The 17,698-nt window shown below is 39.9% G+C and overlaps 1 protein-coding gene across 2 annotated transcripts in view; it reads left to right on the top strand.

The window, feature by feature from the left end:
• Positions 1-17,698, top strand: part of C2CD2L (C2CD2 like) — a 1,057,749-nt gene that overhangs the window by 670,192 nt on the left and 369,859 nt on the right. The gene's annotated exons all lie outside the window — the stretch shown is intronic.

Consider the following 17,698-nt stretch of genomic DNA (forward strand, 5'->3'; position numbering starts at 1 on the left):
CATATGTTTTACACCAAATAAATCATAAAGTAAACCTGCAATAAACCCTCAAGTGTAAATATATGCTGTCACACTATCTGTAACTTTTAAGCTGTATTCCTGCTGATATTAACACTTTTTATATGATGTTTAATATCACATGCTAATAGCACTGTGTTACTGGAGCTTTGGACAGTGCCCAGTGAGACCCTTTCTTTCAACAAATACTGACTGACTAATTAAAATAACAAAGTGAGGGCAGTTGATAAGTACGCAATGGTAGCTAAAGGGAGCTTATTGGGCTTATTGGTGTTGGTCATATTACACCTGGGATAACTGTCAGGGTTCATTAGGGTATGGAGAATTCAGACCGCCCATCACTTCAGGCAGACAAGGACAAGCTACCATACCAAAGAAAAAAAAAGCATGCAATAGCCAGGGAAGCCATTGTTTAGCTTAAGTTTGTCCGCCTAATCCCGTCAAACAGGTGCAGTTTACTGTAACAAGGAAAGTAAAAGTACCCAGTATCTGTGGAAGCCTTTGTGTGTACAAGTGCTTAGAGAAGTAATCCCATTGCAAACAGCACTTTACTGATGAAAGTAAGTGTGTGTGTGTGTGTGTGTGTGTGTGTGTGTGTGTGTGTGTGTGTGTGTGTGTGTGTGTGTGTGTGTGTGCGTGTGTGTGTGTGTGTGTGTGTGTGTGTGCGTGTGTGCGTGTGTGTGTGTGTGTGTGTGTGTGTGTGTGTATATATGTGTGTGTGTGTGTGTGTGTGTAAGACTTCTCCCTCCCATAAGGAAATATTACCACAGGGGAGACTGGTACTTGTGAGCAACAAAGCTGCTGGCTGAGAATCCAAAAAAAAAAAACAGGAGAAATGAACAACTCAGTTGAGACTTCAGAGTAAGCTGGTACTTAAAAAAATGTTTAGTAATCAAAATCTCTTTATTGAAAAACAAGTAGATGAGGACATTCACCATTAAAAGAGCTTTGCTAGATTTACTTCATCTGTTCATTTTGACCACAGTGGAGTACAGTGCTAGAGTTTCAGTGGGTATCTCTATTTTTTTTTTTAGTAATTACCAGTTGTGAGTTTGTGATTCTGTAAGAAATGCAGATGTGCAGATTTTATTACCTGTGGTTTGTCGAACATACAGGTTCTTACTGGTGAGGGTAATGGTCAGTACCCCATATTCCAGCTTTGGAAGGAGTACCATCATAGCCAGACCTTACATTGCAATATGGGGAAGAAGATGCCAATGTATATAACAAACATTTAGTTGTGCTGAGGTCTTTTTTGTACTGTGCTTCAGTATGTGATTTAAATGATAGTTTGGGATTGAAGATAAGTCCTTAAGTATCGTTGGTGATCTACCCGGGGAATTAAGTTTTTAGAGTATTTTGAGGAATAATGGCATTGTTCCCAGTAGCCTTTGGAAGGTGGCACAGAATATTTCTACAGCATTTTATGGGCCGGTTCATTGAGAGCTTGTTATATATATATATATATAAGTCCAGTTCTGAATATCTGCATTGTAGGTTTGCAGTTTTTATTGCAAGCTTGTAAAGGAATGGTCTGGTGTTAACAGAAGGATGCCATTAGTATAACTATTAATGTTTAAAGAGGGTGGGTCTTGTGTAAGATCATTATTAAAGTAATTAAAAAAGCAGTGGCCCCATGAGTGACCCCTGAGTACCTCAGAGTTAGGGGTGCCTCCATCAGACACTGAACTTCCATTTGCACTTGATATATTCTGTTGCAGAGAAAACTAGCAAAAAATTTGCATTGTGGGAAAAGCCGAAAGAAGAAGAAGACTGAAGTTCAGCTTCTCTGACATGGCAAGAAGAAGGGAGTGTTGTACTGTTTCAGAGGCCCTATTCATGTCTGTAAAAAGACTAAGATGGCTATTATTCATATTAGAATTGTGTCATTGACAGTGTACTGACAGGTCACGGTGTTGAAACCATGAGAGAAGCCATGTTGAGCATCATATAATAAGTTGTAACTGTTTACATGTTCAAAAATTTGATTGTAAGTCAGAATCGGGCATACATTTGCTGTTGGTAGCTTTTCAGATAAGTTGGTAACAGTGGGTAAAGCCTATGCTTTTGTATGGATTTTCCATAAGTTCATAGGTGGTTATTGGGCTGTCAGTCCAAGAACCATTTTAAGCCTAGCCATGCTTGCCTTAAATTTACCAAAATATTGCTGATATATGTCAGTACCTCAAGGAATTTTACAAGTTACGATATAGGCATCTAAACTTCAAGCATGCTTCTATCCATTAGGGACATAGATGCCAAACCAGGGGTAAATTTTCATTTTCTCATCCATTGATCCAAGTTGTGTGCGATTTTGATTAGTATTGAGCTTTGCTTCAAATGGATGGGAAGTCTGTTCCAGAGAAGGGATACATTTAAATCATATACCTGTCCTTTCAACATGTCCTTTTTATGTCACAGACAAGGTTTAGGCCCTTTGAATTGGCATTTCTGATGCTATTTGTTTTGCAGATATGCAACAAAACCCTCAGTGTGGGATCAGTGGATGCCTTGTAAGGTGGGCCTGGACTGCCACACAGCAGTTTGTAGGAGACCGAGTACAAAGATAAGGCTTTGACATGGTCTGCATAGGATTTGTTGTTTACTTCCTGTATTCTTTTTGTGAGAAAGTAACTGCGGTGGTGGTGCTGCGGTAGCGTTGTCACCTCACAGTAAGACGCTGTCCGGTTCGATTCTCAACTAGAGCATCTTCTGTGTGGAGACATGCGTGAATGGGCATACCTTCGTTGAAGGTTGTGCGTCAGGCCAGACAAGCCGGTATGTAAAAATCAACTGCCAATCATTAGCGGACCAGAGTTCCGCTGTGGCAACCCCTAACTGGGAAAAGCTGAAAGACACAAATTCTTTTTGTGAGAAACCTCTGTGATCTTTCAAGCTGTTTTAAGTGCCAGGTCAGATACAAGCTGAAAAGTGTGTTGTACTCTATGACTGTTCTGACGAGAGCCAAATACAACTGAACAATGAACTCCTTAGATCTGGATGCGCTGTCCTTATTTATACATTGTGCAGTGTAGAATGATTTTCTCATCACAGTAGACACATGATGGGCAAAAGTCAGCCTACTGTCAATATGCATTCCCAAATCCTTAACCACTTGGTCTACTTTTTAGGGGTGTATTATCAATGTGGTAATTGCCATGGGATGGCCGTCTTTCCAAAGGGTACTGTGATGCATTTTTTCACTTTTGAGTTTTAATCCATGGTTTTGGCACCAGTTGTTTGCCAGCATCAGGCCCTCTTGGAGGGCATCTATGTCTGTAGGATATTCATTGACCATGACTAGTATGCAGTCATCTGAAGACTTGGTCAGCCAGTGGCTCTCGACATTTGCCTTGACTTCAGAGAAGTAGATGCCAAAAAGAAGAGGCCCCAGCACCAAACCCCTTGGGACTCTGTTAGTGACTGGCTTCTTTGTGGAGGTGGATTCCCTTATCCTAACTTCTTGTGTCCTATCAGCGAGTCAGCTGGTTATCTGTTAGGTGATATATGGGTTCATGCCTAATTTTGTAAGCTTATCTATAATGCCTTAGTGAGATATTATGTTGCATGCTTTGGACAGGTTGAGGTAGGCAGTGTGGACTGTTTTGCCATCATCCCTAGCTGTAGTGACCTTCTCAAAGAAGTCACTCAAGTTAAGTAGGAATGCCCTGCCTTTGGGAAAACTGATCTGGGTTGGATTCAGTATCTGTAGGTTTCCTGTGTCATTGTTTGTCAGATCCATGATAATTGTCTCCATGGCTTTGCATATGAGACCAGTCAGACTTATGAGTCTGTAGTTCACTAGGTCCATGGATGGCCTCATTTTGTCTGAAGGATAACCATTGCAGTCCTCCATTCATTTGGTACAAAGCCTGTCTGGAGGCTGTGGTTAAATAGAGATTCTAGTGGGTCTGACAAGTCATGTTTCATGTTATTCAGAAAGCACTCAGTGATGTCATCATGGCCTATTGAAGCAGGATTCTTAGCTTTAGAGAGCACAACGAGGACCTGCTTCCAAGTCATAATTGTTGGAGAAATGGTAGGGTGGTATGTCCTGGGGGGGTGACTGGGGATAATAGGGGATAAAACAGGAGCTAAATGTATTGGCTAGCAGATTTGGTATGTCCTCTGGTTGTATATACGTGGTTCCATTCAACATTAGTTTGGCACATTGTTGGGTGTTGCCTTTAAAGATTCAGGCTTAACTGAAGAAAGTGTTGTGGTCCTCCCTCCTTAGCTTCGGAGGCTAGTTTTATCTCAAATTTGGTTATGATGGACTTGATTAGTCCACTGAGTTGCTTGTTCAGATCAATGAGGGATTTTTTACATGATTTTCTTTCTTTATTACTTTTATTGTACTTAATATTTATACTGTGATTCCACCAGGGTGACTTGCTTTTGGAGGTTGTCCTGTGTTTATTTTTGGTAGGTACAGCTGTTTCTTTGCAGCTATTGACATGATTGTACAGGGTTTCTGTACACAATTCTGGATAGGCAACTGTGTTCTCTGCATTTGGGTAGGTTTGGAATTTTTCTAGACTATCACTTAGTAGAAACTATTTAGCCTTGGAATATTTTTTTTAAATGTTTCAGAGGTTAGATGAGGTCCCAGGCTTAATATTTATGTTAAAGGAGACAGCTTTGTGGTCTGACCTGACCAATGACGGCATTACACTAGGATGAGTGTACATGCTTGTGAGGGCAGGTCATGGATACTTGCTTCCCTGATGGGCATGCAGAAAAGCTGTTCCTGAGTGTGAGTGCGAGTGAGTGAGTTTCCTGTGATAGACTGGTGTCAGTTTCAGGATTAGTTCTCTGTCTTGTGTTCATTCCTTTGCAGGATAGACTGGCTTCCCTTTGAACCTGAATAGGATAAAGCAGGTGTTTTAGAATGAATAAAGGAGTAAAATGGGCAGAACTGTCTCAACATTCATGGAAGGCCTCAGAGCCAGATCGTGGTCAAATGTGGACCTAGGCAGGGTAATGGATTGAGCCCTCCACATACATACACTTCTCCCAGCCATTCCAGAGTCCCATTACTTGCCTGTTTCTCCCCAGTTACCATAGACACTGTTTAGACCTCTCAGTGTTCATAGTATTTTCTGCTTTTTTTTCTGCTTTACTTCTACAATAATTATTTGGATTTAATTTAAATCTTGTTAAAAAAAGTGTGGCATAAACACTGATAGACATGTGTTAAACAAAGCAGTACAGTTTCACAGTGAAAACAGACTTAGCATTAAAACTTCTCTGCCCTTGAAACTCACTTTCATTGAAACAGCATTGAAACCCACATACAAAGAAAATCTGGCCAGTGGTGGATGAAGTTTACCTTTGGGGTGTTTTCAAATCATAGGCCCCTTGCACACATTGCATTAAATTATATTCCCTGTATAATACAGCACCACCCATTAGAGTGCGTTTTAAAATTTTAGTTTCAAACTTTTTCCAGTAAGCAATGAAACAAAATATATGAACCAATAATGACAAAATTGCCAAATTCAAAACAGTTCATTAATAAAAGTTTACTCAAACTTCTGTCATTACAATCCACTCATATCAGCAGATATGCACAATCTCTACAGAAGTAAAAGTAACCTGAATAATTCCACATTAAAAGATATGTGAGTAACAAAGGAGGTTGCTGCTAGCAAACAACTTTATATTTCAGTGTTTCATCTACAAATTCAGTACCTACTGCCCTTGAAGAATAAATTGCCTATGATGCATTAAAAAAATGGTAAGCTGGCAATATTGCAATAGGGAATGGATGGCAAAATGACAACAGGTTCATAGTTACTAGGCATCTCCTGCATATGAGGACATACTCAGGACTGCAGCACCCCCCTCCCTTAAGTACAACGCAGTATCAGCAATCCATCCGCATACTTTGGTAGTAGAATCCACAGCCTTCTGTGTCAAAAGCAAGTATACTACCTGTTGTGCTACTAATGACACTTTTAAATTCTTTAGCACAATAGTGTTACTATTTATTAAACAAAAGTTGCACATTGTAAACCAACTTAGCATGAGCAGCACTAAACTTCTCTTCCTCTGAAGCTCTCAAATCCTTATAAAATGCATGGACACTCAATTCCTTGTAAAATGCAGTGGACACTCAATTCCTTGTAAAATGTACTTGACACACAGCCATACCGCTCAACCTTGTAGCACAAGAAATTTGGACAAACCCAAACTTAATGGAAGTCAAAGGCACAAAACTAGGCAATTTTAAATATTGATTGTATAATCTTAAATTGCTAGAATAAAAGGTTTTGTGTAAATGTGCATTTTTGAAGGCTATAAAGACTGAAACTTAAATGGATGTCATTATTTAATGAATTCAGTTCTCACTGATTTGCTAGAAAACCACAAGTTTTATGAGGAACAGACCTAAAATATGAGGCAAAAATGTAGATAGTCTGCAAAAATCTGGGCAGTTGAGAGCTATGCGCTCAACTCCTTGAAACTCAAGTGGTGGTAAGGGTAGAGGATGCAGGCTCTTGTTTCCTGTACTTAAGGTGCTGAGTTTGAGCCTGAGCAAATTAACTAACAACCAGGTATCCCTGATTGGGGCATCACAGACACACACACACACACACACACACACACACACACACACACACACACACACACACACACACACACACACACACACACACACACACAGTCTGGAAGAATGTTAAATGAAGAACAGGAAGAGGAATGTTAAATTCTGTGCAGTGAGCAGAAAGGAAGAACAGGAAGCGGTCTGTGCAATGATGCAAAATAAACATTTATGCTTTTTAAAGTGTGTGTGACAGTCCCAGGCCCCCTCCCAGCCAGCAGCCCCCCCCCCCTCTCAGCCATTGGGCCCTAGATGACTGCCTTGTTTGCCAAGTGCTGTATCTGCCTCTGGATGGCCTTGAGCTTATGTTTTTTCTCCATTTGTGTTGTTGTTCATCAAATAAAAGAACATAATGTTGTTTTACTACAAAACTACAAGTATCCTGATCAGTATTATGAACTGCATTCCCAGTATTTTCCAAAGCTTTGTGAAGGCGTAAAAGAATTATCTGGATACTTCTGCTTATATGCAAGTTGTTTACTTTCATGACATCACTCAGTAATTGTCTTGGAGTGCTGTGTATTTTAGGGCATAGTGGAGACTGTATAAATGCCAGTTTGTCTGCTAATGATTGTAAATTGTTTGTGGGAGATTTAGAAATTCTGGTGCCACTTGGGGTAAACTGTAGTGGATGAGAATAACACTCAAGAGTTTTGCACTAGCCAGAGAAGTCTTGGATGGTTTATTAGCTGGTTAAAATACAGTAAGCACAAAACATGGACTTCTGGTATGGCATCTTGTAGTTAGTAGTACTATTTTTAGTACTCCCTCTTTTGCCCAGATAAACTGATTAATAGTAAGCCTGTTAACTACAATTTTCAGGGAGAAGATGAAAATAAACTTAGACAAGGTGGATACATGTCTTCCCAGACCAAGCTAGACCAAGAAAAAGCACAAAGTAAAGTTAAAAGTGCAGAAAGTTAGTGAAGAGGCAGAAGGAGTACTGATTGCCATAGTATGCTGAGATCTGATGATGCAGATTGTACAGATGTGGCACAAGTGACAAATGAAGACAAAACTGATAAATTACATGCATAATCATTTCATAGATGTGATGTAGTTGTAGGGAGAAGCAGCTTCAGATTGGCCTGTATAGCGTATTTATTTATTTATATTTTGTCCTGAGTGAAAACATATGACAACACATACACCAAAATATCATCACAACTGTACAACAACTCTTTTGTAGAACTTTTTGCATTTAAACATATCCATACACAAACTACCCCACAAATACTGCAGAAACTCTCTAAACTTCTATCCAAACTTTACCACTTATTCCCATGTAACTTGTTTCTACGTAAAACAGCAGGGAACATACACCCTAACCCAAGCCCACTATCCAAAACACCCCACCCCATCAAGTCAATAACACCAATGTTCAGTATTCCTTCAAACATACTCCAAGCAGCTCTGACCTCCTAATCATCAATATCAGCCTAAGAAGCATTCTGATTAAAATTGCAGACTTCCACTCTGCCCTGACCCATTACAGTTCATACAAAGCAATCATAACTGAGACCTGGTTAAAACCACACACAAATGACAGTGAAATAGTACCCCAAGGATTCAATATCCATAGATAGGATTGACTTCATAAATGTGGCGGCAGCATCGCAATTCTCTACAAATACGCACTTAAACTAAACAAAATAGAAAGACATCTCCCTGAGCTGTCTAACACTGAAATACTAATCTGTCAACTGCAGCAAAAGCCTAACAAAAGCATCACCATCATTGCAACTTATATTCCCCCTTGTAATAATACTACAACAATAAAAAAATCTCCTCAATTGGACAGCCTCCACAATCAGGCAAGGAATAATTATCATAGGTGATTTCAACCTCGATTAGTCTACCTTTACCTCCGAAAATCATACTAACCATTATTAATCTCTTCAGCTTCTTCCAAATAATCTGCTTTCCCAACAGTCCAGCTGTCTCCCTGATACACTCAGTGACCTTACACCAACTTATCTTATTAGGCACAAAGCCTTCCCCACAAAAAACATAATATACAAACAAATCCAAAACAAAAAAATAAAATCTCCGCCAACACCTTCAACACCCTCCTTACACAATGCGACCGGACCTGTCTAAAACACCTCCATTTATATAACGCAGTCCAGTACTTCAGCAACAAATTCCTAGAAATACTTAACAAACTAGCACCCCCAAGACAAATTTGAATAAAGGCTAAACCTAACCCATGGCTAACCACAGACACTAAATAGCTCATGAAACACAGAAACAAAGCCTGGTTTCTGTACCAATCAACCAAGAACCAAACAGACTTGTTAAAATACCAACAGCTAAGAAACACCGTAAAAAAAAAAACAAATAAAAAATGACAAAAATGTAGTGTACAACAGTCCAGCCAAACACCATAATAACCCCCAAAAATTCTAGAGTTCCATAAAACAACTATTAAACCCTGAAGAATGCACCACGCCACCCCATCCTCCCCAACTTAACTGATAACATAGCTTCCCAATTTAACCTTCATTTTACAAACTCTATACAATCCCTACTAAATAACAACAACACCACTTTAACTATCCCCCTTCCACAAATTCCCAGACCAACTCTTTCACTGTTAATTCTGTCCTTATTAGCTACATAAAAAACTCTGTAGCAAACTAAAACCATCCTCACTTGCAACTGACCTCCTCCCCAATGAACATCTCAAAATGGCAGCCAGCACCATAGCTTACCCTGTCTCCATTTTAATAAATTGTTCCATCTCTGAACAATACTCCCCAAACTTTGGAAAATTTCACACATAATACTCCTGCATAAAGGTGAAACTCCCACCCAAATATCTAACTACACACCCATTGCTATACTCCCACCTCTGGACAAAATCCTTGAAAAAGTCATACATATACAACTACTGGCATATCTAAACAATAACCTTATGTTGAATACACAACTTGGATTTAGATCTAAACACAGCACCACAACTGCTCTTATAAGCTTCACAGGCACAGTCAATCAATTCAGAAGTAAGGGTCAAATGGTAGCATCCATTTTCCTTGATCTGTTGAAAGCTTTCGACACAGTCACCCACCAGAAATTGCTCAGTGTACTAGCTTCGCTCAACCTCTCCCCTATAGCCATCAAAGTGGCTCCATAGATACTTGTCAGAAAGACAACAAGCAATCAGATGGTAAAAGGAAGTCTCATCCCTCCTCCCAGTTTCAGTGGGGGGGTCCCACAAGGATCTGTTCTCAGACCACTTATTTTCACCATCTTTACCAATAACCTCAGTAAAGCCACAAACTCAGCAACTGCTATACAATACACAGATGACTCAACACTCATATGTGCAGCTCCCTCCTTCCCCAAGCTCTTACAAGCCACACAGAAATCTTTCACTGACATAGAAAGCAACCAATCAACTAATACTTAATGCCGGCAAGACCAAATTGATGCTATTCACAAACTACAAATCAGCTTAGCCCTCCACCCCATTCATTATCTACTCCCAACCAGGGTTGCCAGATGTCCCTATTTGGGCGGGACTGTCCCGAGATCAGCAGCCTGATCCCGAGTCCCGCCTGCCGGTTTAAATCCCGGTTAGCCTCCGCTTTTTTTTTTTTTTTGTTTGTTTTGATTGGCCCGTATACCTGGCATACAGGCCAATCAAAAATAGCTAAACACGGAGCTTCTTGTGTTCCGCATTAAACAGAAGTAGCTCCGTGTTTAACGATTTTTGATTGGCCCGTATGCCGGTATACGGGCTAATCAAAAATCGCTTAATACTGAGCTACTTCTGTTGAATGCAGAACTGCAGTGTTCCGCATTAAACACGAGAAGCTTCGTGTTTAGCGATTTTTGATTGGCCCGTATGCCGGTATACGGGCCAACTAAACACGGAGCTACTTGTGTTGAATGCGGAACTGCAATGCATTAAACACTAGAAGCTCCGTGTTTTGTGCAAAGCTACTGTTCCTTAATGTGGCATTAAAGACCTTTTTTTTTTTTTTGCGCTTCACTTGCCGTGAAAGAGGGGTTTTTTTTGTCGTCCCTACCTGGTTGGTTGGAAATCTGGCAACGCTGCTCCCAACACAACACCAAAATCACCAAACTACTAGGAGTAACAATACAGAGAGCACTCAAATTTGACACACTCATTGCCCAGACAATCAAAAAAGTTCACATCAAACTTGGCTCACTTTATACAGCCACTCACCTACATCTCAAAACAAGCCATAGCCAGAACACATCTACTATCTACCCAGTTATACACCTCACCAGTTCTTATAAACATAAGCAAAACTGACATGCACAAATTAGAATCCTACTATAATAAAATAGCTAGATTTACCGCAAACCACACAAACAGATCACACCACTGCACAGCTCTCAAGCAACTAAAATAAATCACACTTCCTAACCTCTTAATTCTAAACCAGCTTACCATCACCCACACCATCATACACCAACCTGACACGTGCCCTGCCCTCAAAAGCTTAGTACAACCCTATTCCAGCAGCAGATCCTTCATATCATCAGATAAACGTTTACTTGATGTCACCAGAGCAAACAACAGTTACAGAGATGCCCTGTTTTCTAAACAAATAGCTGAAACATGGAACTCTACACCGCAACATATACTGCAAGCAACTAATTAAGCTCAATTCAAAAGACTCCTCAAAGATTACCTAACAGTTAGCTCTGCTCCTATACCACACCAGGATGATAATATAAAATCACTCACTCAACCCCCATTCCTACCTGCTAATTCTTTACTCTGAAAAACATCTTACAATGTCTCTTCTTTCTCCTATCTTGCACTAAGCAAATAATATCAAACATTGTTTTTATGTCTAAATACACAAGTGACAATGTTGTTTTTAATCTTACTTCAATAATTATGCAATTTCCTTTTTATTGTACATCACTGACATGTATTGTATAGCTCAGACTTTTACTGTACTCAAGATGTTTTTTATTTTTTATCTATGCTGTTTATTCTACAGCTATCATAAGAAGCTTTTCTCTGTGGGCCTCGCTGAAAATGGACCACTGGCACAGATGGACACTCCCGGTAAACAAACCTAAATAAATAAATGAAATACATGGAGGATGTAAATCTGTATGGGGAGGGACTGACATGTGACTGTATCAAAAGGTCAGCCTACAAGTGAATAAAGTGAGCAGTATTGTTTCTCAAGGCAGACTACTAGTGAAACCTTTCCTTTTCTTCAAGAGAAAAATGGAATCATGACAGAAAGCAGCTCTTACACAGAAAGGTAGCATGGAGTTTCGGGATCAAAATAATGAGCATCCAGTGACAGAAGAGAAAAATGCAAGGCCGTAGTGAAGGGGCAACATCAAAAACATTAGGATGTATAGGGTTTTAGTTTTCATGTGAAGTTCAAAAAACACGAACAAAAAGGTACTTGTGATTATTATTTTTTTAATATTTCTTTTATTGCTTTACTTAAGGGGGTTCACTGAATACTAGTTAGTCCTCTATTTAGCCTATAAAATGTTTCATATAGCACTAGCACTGCAAGAAGAAATAGGAGCTCTCTGTAGGTCATACCCCTGAAGTGTACTCATTACGAAAAACGCTCCTCAATTGGCATCTTAAAAATGTTCATGTTCCTCAAAGTTCCACATTGAAAGGGCTTCATTTGTTAAAGTTGTTAATAAGCTGTTAGCATAATTTACCCATTTGTTCCACGTTATGAGAGGCAGTGTTCCTCATTTTAGAGATGGAGGGATCTAGATTCTAGCTACAGTAAGGAATCTGTGTCAAAAAAATTAGAACCCACTTGGTTGTTGGGGTAACATTTGAAGGTGTCGTGCATACCTGTCAGCTGTCCAGATTTTCACAGAATGTCCATGTTTTTGCATCATATTTTTTGTCTTTTCTCAAAACATTTGTGGTTTTCTTGCAAATTGTTGAGGGTTGAAGTCACTAAATAATAACAAATGTTTGAGTTTCAGACCTAATTTCATTTGGGGAAAAAATCCATGCTGACACAATACTTTTTTATTCTAGCAATTTTCTTAGTTTATAAAGGCAATATCTAAAATGTATCCATATTCTTGGCCCTTTGTTCACCCATTATTTCTGACTGTTCAGATTTCTTGTGTTAAGAGGTTGAGAGATATACATATAGCCTTATTGACCAGTCAGTGGAACCAGTTAAACTTGTCTAGATAGGTGTTGACATTGGTAAGCTATTTTTAGCTTGCTCTTGGACATTTGTTGTCCTTTAAAAGGGTAGTGCACACTAAAAAGATTGGCCAGTAAAGAGAAGGGAATATACATCATACATTTTTTAGTAGATTGGCGTGCAAGTTAGTAATAAGGGAAACAGACTTGATTTATGGCTAGAGCTGTCCCAAGTTTTTACAATTAAACTGAATTCACCGAACATATCAAGTAGATACAAAGAAAATGAGTAGAGTTGAACTGTGGGGAAGAGGACAAACAAGCTGACATTGAAACAAAATAAGATGAGAAAGATCTTTTTGTTAAAGGAAGGGGAGAATCAGGAAGTAGAGGAACGTACTTGTGTGCATGTTATGCAGAATGCTGAAAAAATGAAGTCACCAGAGTAAAAGTATGACCGAGGGTTGGAAAGCAGTTAGAGAACTTTACCTGGGAATGATCACAGTTAATAAAAAATAAATGCAATGAATAATAACAAGGAAAACTGAGAAAACTGACAAAAAAAGTTTCACATTGTTTGATTTTGGAATGGGATGTGTGAAAATAAAGTTTTAATATAATAATTATGCTGAATTGTGAATCAAGATCTTGGGGCAGATATTTTGATATGTTGTTTGAAAAGGAGCTAGACTCTAAAAAAGGTATTGAACGTGTACTGATCCTCCCAGTGCGGATGCAAGGCAGCTAGATGTAGCAGTGTCTTTCTCTTTGTAAATAATGGTTGCAAATAATTGTTGTACATACATAATTAACATGAGTCTAGAACAGTTTGTTTGCTTTAACTACAAGGAAAGATGGTAAGCAAGTACAGTAATTACTGTAAAAGACATGTCCTGTTGTAGATACTAGCTTTGAAGTAAACTACAGACTATGCATCGATTAGTAAAATGCTTTGGCAAGGCTATTTATGGCTTAAACATACTTAACTGAAATTTGAATAGTTTAAATGAATCTATGAAGAGGCAGAGAGTCCTGGCGTACATAAGAAGAATAAGATCAGTTGTGATTATTCAACAAGAAACCCATCTAGGTGGTTTGCAACATTAAAAAAATCAAAATGGAAGTTAGGGAAGGCTACTTTTCAAGTTGTAATGGAGGCAGGTGGAGAGGAACAGTCATACTAACTTTAAGATGTGCTCTTGCTGAATATAGAAGAGGAAGTCGGTCAAGGAAAATAGACAAGTGATAGGTCTCCACATGAGAAGGTTTAAGGTATCCTGTTTTTTTTCGATTATTTATACAGATTATTGTTTCTAACAATTAATATATAGCACTTTTATTGCTTGCTTTTTAGTCTTTGAGTGTATTTTATTGCTATTAACTAATCTGCACAAGTAACTGATTTGTTTGCAGTTAAAAGCATTTTGTATCTTTACAAATCTTTATCTGTTTAAAAACTTTCATTTGTAGCTTTCTCTAGTGCTTACTGTCTGTAGGCTATTGTTTTTGTCCCCAGCCCCCTCCCAGTTGGTGTCTTGGTGGCTTAGCAGTTGCCCGCCCCTACTGTAAATCAGATCTGTGACACTCCTCCCAGTCTAGTGTCATTAGCTCATTCTACCTAATACAGAGAAAACATTGGATAAGGCCTTCTGTTTCTCCTTTTGCCCTTTCAAAAAAAAAAAAAAAAAAAAAACATTTTTTTTTTGCCTAAATCTCCTTGTGTTTTGACTGTGCTTCTCAAACATTTTGGAAATATAGAGTATATTTCAGAGCATTTGTTATAACTGTAATTGCCTTAATATTGCTACAACTCAAGTGCTCTAGGTTGCACTGCATCTGAAGTGTTTGAGCTGCTTTTCTGTATATTTAGACTTCTCTGTTTCTTTAACTAAATAAGCTCTGCAAAGTTGTTTTATTGCATTCCGGCCTGTATTTCTGATTTTTTTGCACTTTTAAAGTTTGTTTTTGCTTCCTTTATAAACGCATTCTATGAACACATTCAGGAATGCATGGATCATGCGATCCCAAATAAAACCAAGACCCAATCCTCCAAAGGCAGACGTCCTGTCTGGTGGACCCCAGCCATAAACAAACTATACAATAGAAGGAGGAAGCTACTAAATGATAGAGCAAAATCCCAAAAAGGGAAGGCATCACTGATCAGTATTAGCAAAAAACTACGGGCACTCATAAAATTGTCTAAGGCCAGCTTCGAGAGAAAAATTGCACAGGACACTAAGGATAATCACAAGGCTTTCTTTAGTTATGTTAGGAACCTGGGTGGTAATTCCCAGATATGCTCAGAATTAGTCCAAAATGACAAAAAATACACAGAACCCACAGACATTGCCAACATCCTAGCTGACAGGTTCAGTGCAAACTTCTCCCCTCCCCCACCAAAAGGGCAAATATCTATCCCAGCAGAGTGCTGCCCCCCTGACATCTCAGATGCTCAGGTAAGAGCCGCCCTCTCCAAAGCAAAAAACACAGCATCATTGGGACCAGACGGTGTCCCGGGCTGCATCCTACATGAACTCCAAGAAGAGCTAAACCCAAACATAAAACTACTGTTCAATCTCAGCCTTACTACAGGATATGTGCCCAAAGAGTGGCGTACAGCAACAGTGGTCCCTCTCCATAAAGGTAGTGCCTCAACGGATCCTGGAAACTATCGCTCCATAAGCCTGACTAGCTTGGTCTGCAAAGCTATGGAAAGGATCATCATGGACCTCATAAATAAAGATATTGGGGACCTACAGACACCGGATCCTACCCAGTTCGGCTTTGTTAAGGGCAGATCCTGCCTCTTAAACCTGGTTGATTTCTTTGAAACAGTCACCAAGGCCATTGACGAGGGGAAGGTGGTCCACACAGCCTACCTGGACCTCGCAAAAGCCTTCGATACAATACCCCACTGGCATTATAGATAAGCTCACCAGCTTAAATATAAACCCCTATGTCACTAGATGGATTGCAAACTGGCTCAAGGACAGAACCCACATGGTTAGAATTGCTGGAGCCATGTCAGACTCCAAACCAGTTACAAGTGGTGTCCCACAAGGTTCAGTCCTGGGACCTCTCTTGTTCGGTATATATTTCTCAGAGGTACAGGCCAACACGGAAGGACTGTGGCTGACCAAGTTCGCAGATGACTGCAAACTGGGTGCCCATAATCGACTCTCCAGCCGACACAAGCATCCTCCAAAAGGGCCTCATAGAAACAGACAACTGGTGCCAGAGCCATGGCCTCAAGCTAAATGCCAAAAGTGTATAGTCATCCCTTTGGCAAAAACAAAGTGCCCACAAATTACCACATAGGTGGTACTCCATTAAGTACAGAAGAAGTAATTAGGGACCTGGGGACCCAAGTTGATAGCAATCTCTCATTTGACAACCACGTGGCCAAAGTGGTTAGAAAAACATTTTATATAGCCCACCTAATCATGAAGGGATCCACATCTAGATCAGGGGAGGTCATCGTGCCTCTTTACTCATCCCTCATCAGGCCCATAATTGAGTACAATGCCCCTTTTGGGGTGTACCTTACCAGACACCTGCAGCAACTGGAAAGACCCCAAAAGTACCTCACCAAGAGGATCAATGGGCTCAAACAGATGCCATATGCTGCCCGGTTAAAGAAACTCCAGCTCTACTCAGTGGCATACCGCCTGTTCAGAGGCGATCTGTGCCTGAGGTATAAAGCCATGTCCAACCCAGAATTAATGGACATGCTGCACCTCAGAAAATCCAAATCCCATCGAGCTACGCTCGAGAGACTTGAACCTCAGCACTGAAATAAATAGGACATGCTGGCGGGACAGATTCATAACCCAGAGGCTCCCTTTACTCTGGAATAAAATCCCAGTCCAGGTTAGGCAGAGTCCCTCATTGACTCTCTTCAAGAGGAATCTTGATGAGTGGATGGGAGATCATAGGTTTACCCCAGGTATCACTTCTGTGTCACTGTTAGACAGAGGCACAGTATACTAACCTCGAAAAAGGGCCTAGCAAAATAAATTTAAAATGGGTGGCAAAAGCCAAACACATTCTGGCTAGGCTTATAAATGCCCTAGGGCAGATAGCCTAGTATGAATCTATGAACCTATGAACCTGTGAACTGGTAGGCTACACACTCAAGTGCGCTATCCGAATTAAAGTATTTACTGTGTTTCTGTAACTAATTTCTGCTACTTTGTAAAAAAAAAAAAAAAAAATATCCTTGTTTCCCACCTTTACTGAACTAAAATAGTCCAGTCTTCAGGTATTGCTGATCTCTGGGCTGTGTCATAGTTCCTGTGTTGCCCATATCCTTATTTGTATAGGAGAAAGCTTCTTTGTTCACCAGTGAGAGTGGGAAGCTCTGAGCAGCCTATCTGTCTCTTGAGGAGTGGTTCCAGCCCAGTGACTTGTAGCTTTTTGGCTGTTTTGGGCCATTTCCTATCTCATTCTAACCCCCTGCTTTAAAGCCAGCTTTAGCACGCTTTTGTGCTTGTAATTTAAAGTTTGTCCTGTTTGTTGCATTTACCTATTGAGGCTTCACACTCAAGTGCGCTAGCCTGTGTTACATATTTATTGCATTTTCCTGCTGTTTGTTGCAAAAAAGAAAAAAAAAATTATCCTTGTTTCCTGTCTTTCCTGACCTAGAGTAGTCCAGATACAGGCTTTGCTGTATTCTGGACTTTTGGAAAGGTTCTGTGTTGCCCATTTCCTTTCTTGGATAAAGGGAGGCTTCTTTGTTCACCAGTGGCAGTGGGGAGCTTAGAGCAGCCTATCTATCCCTGGAGGAGTGTTCCCAGCACAAGAATCTGGTAGTCTGTTGGCCGTTTTGGGCCAATTTCTAGCTCTTTCAAGTCCCCCTGTATAAAACCCACTTTGGTGCATTTTTTGCACTTGTTACTACTCAGCCAAGCTCCTCGTGGTCCTGCAGAGTGGTGCTAGCA

This window comes from Protopterus annectens, chromosome 8.part0 (genome assembly GCF_019279795.1).
Source record: "Protopterus annectens isolate FY-2018-M chromosome 8.part0, PAN1.0, whole genome shotgun sequence".
In the NCBI taxonomy this organism is placed as follows: Eukaryota; Metazoa; Chordata; order Ceratodontiformes; family Protopteridae; genus Protopterus; species Protopterus annectens.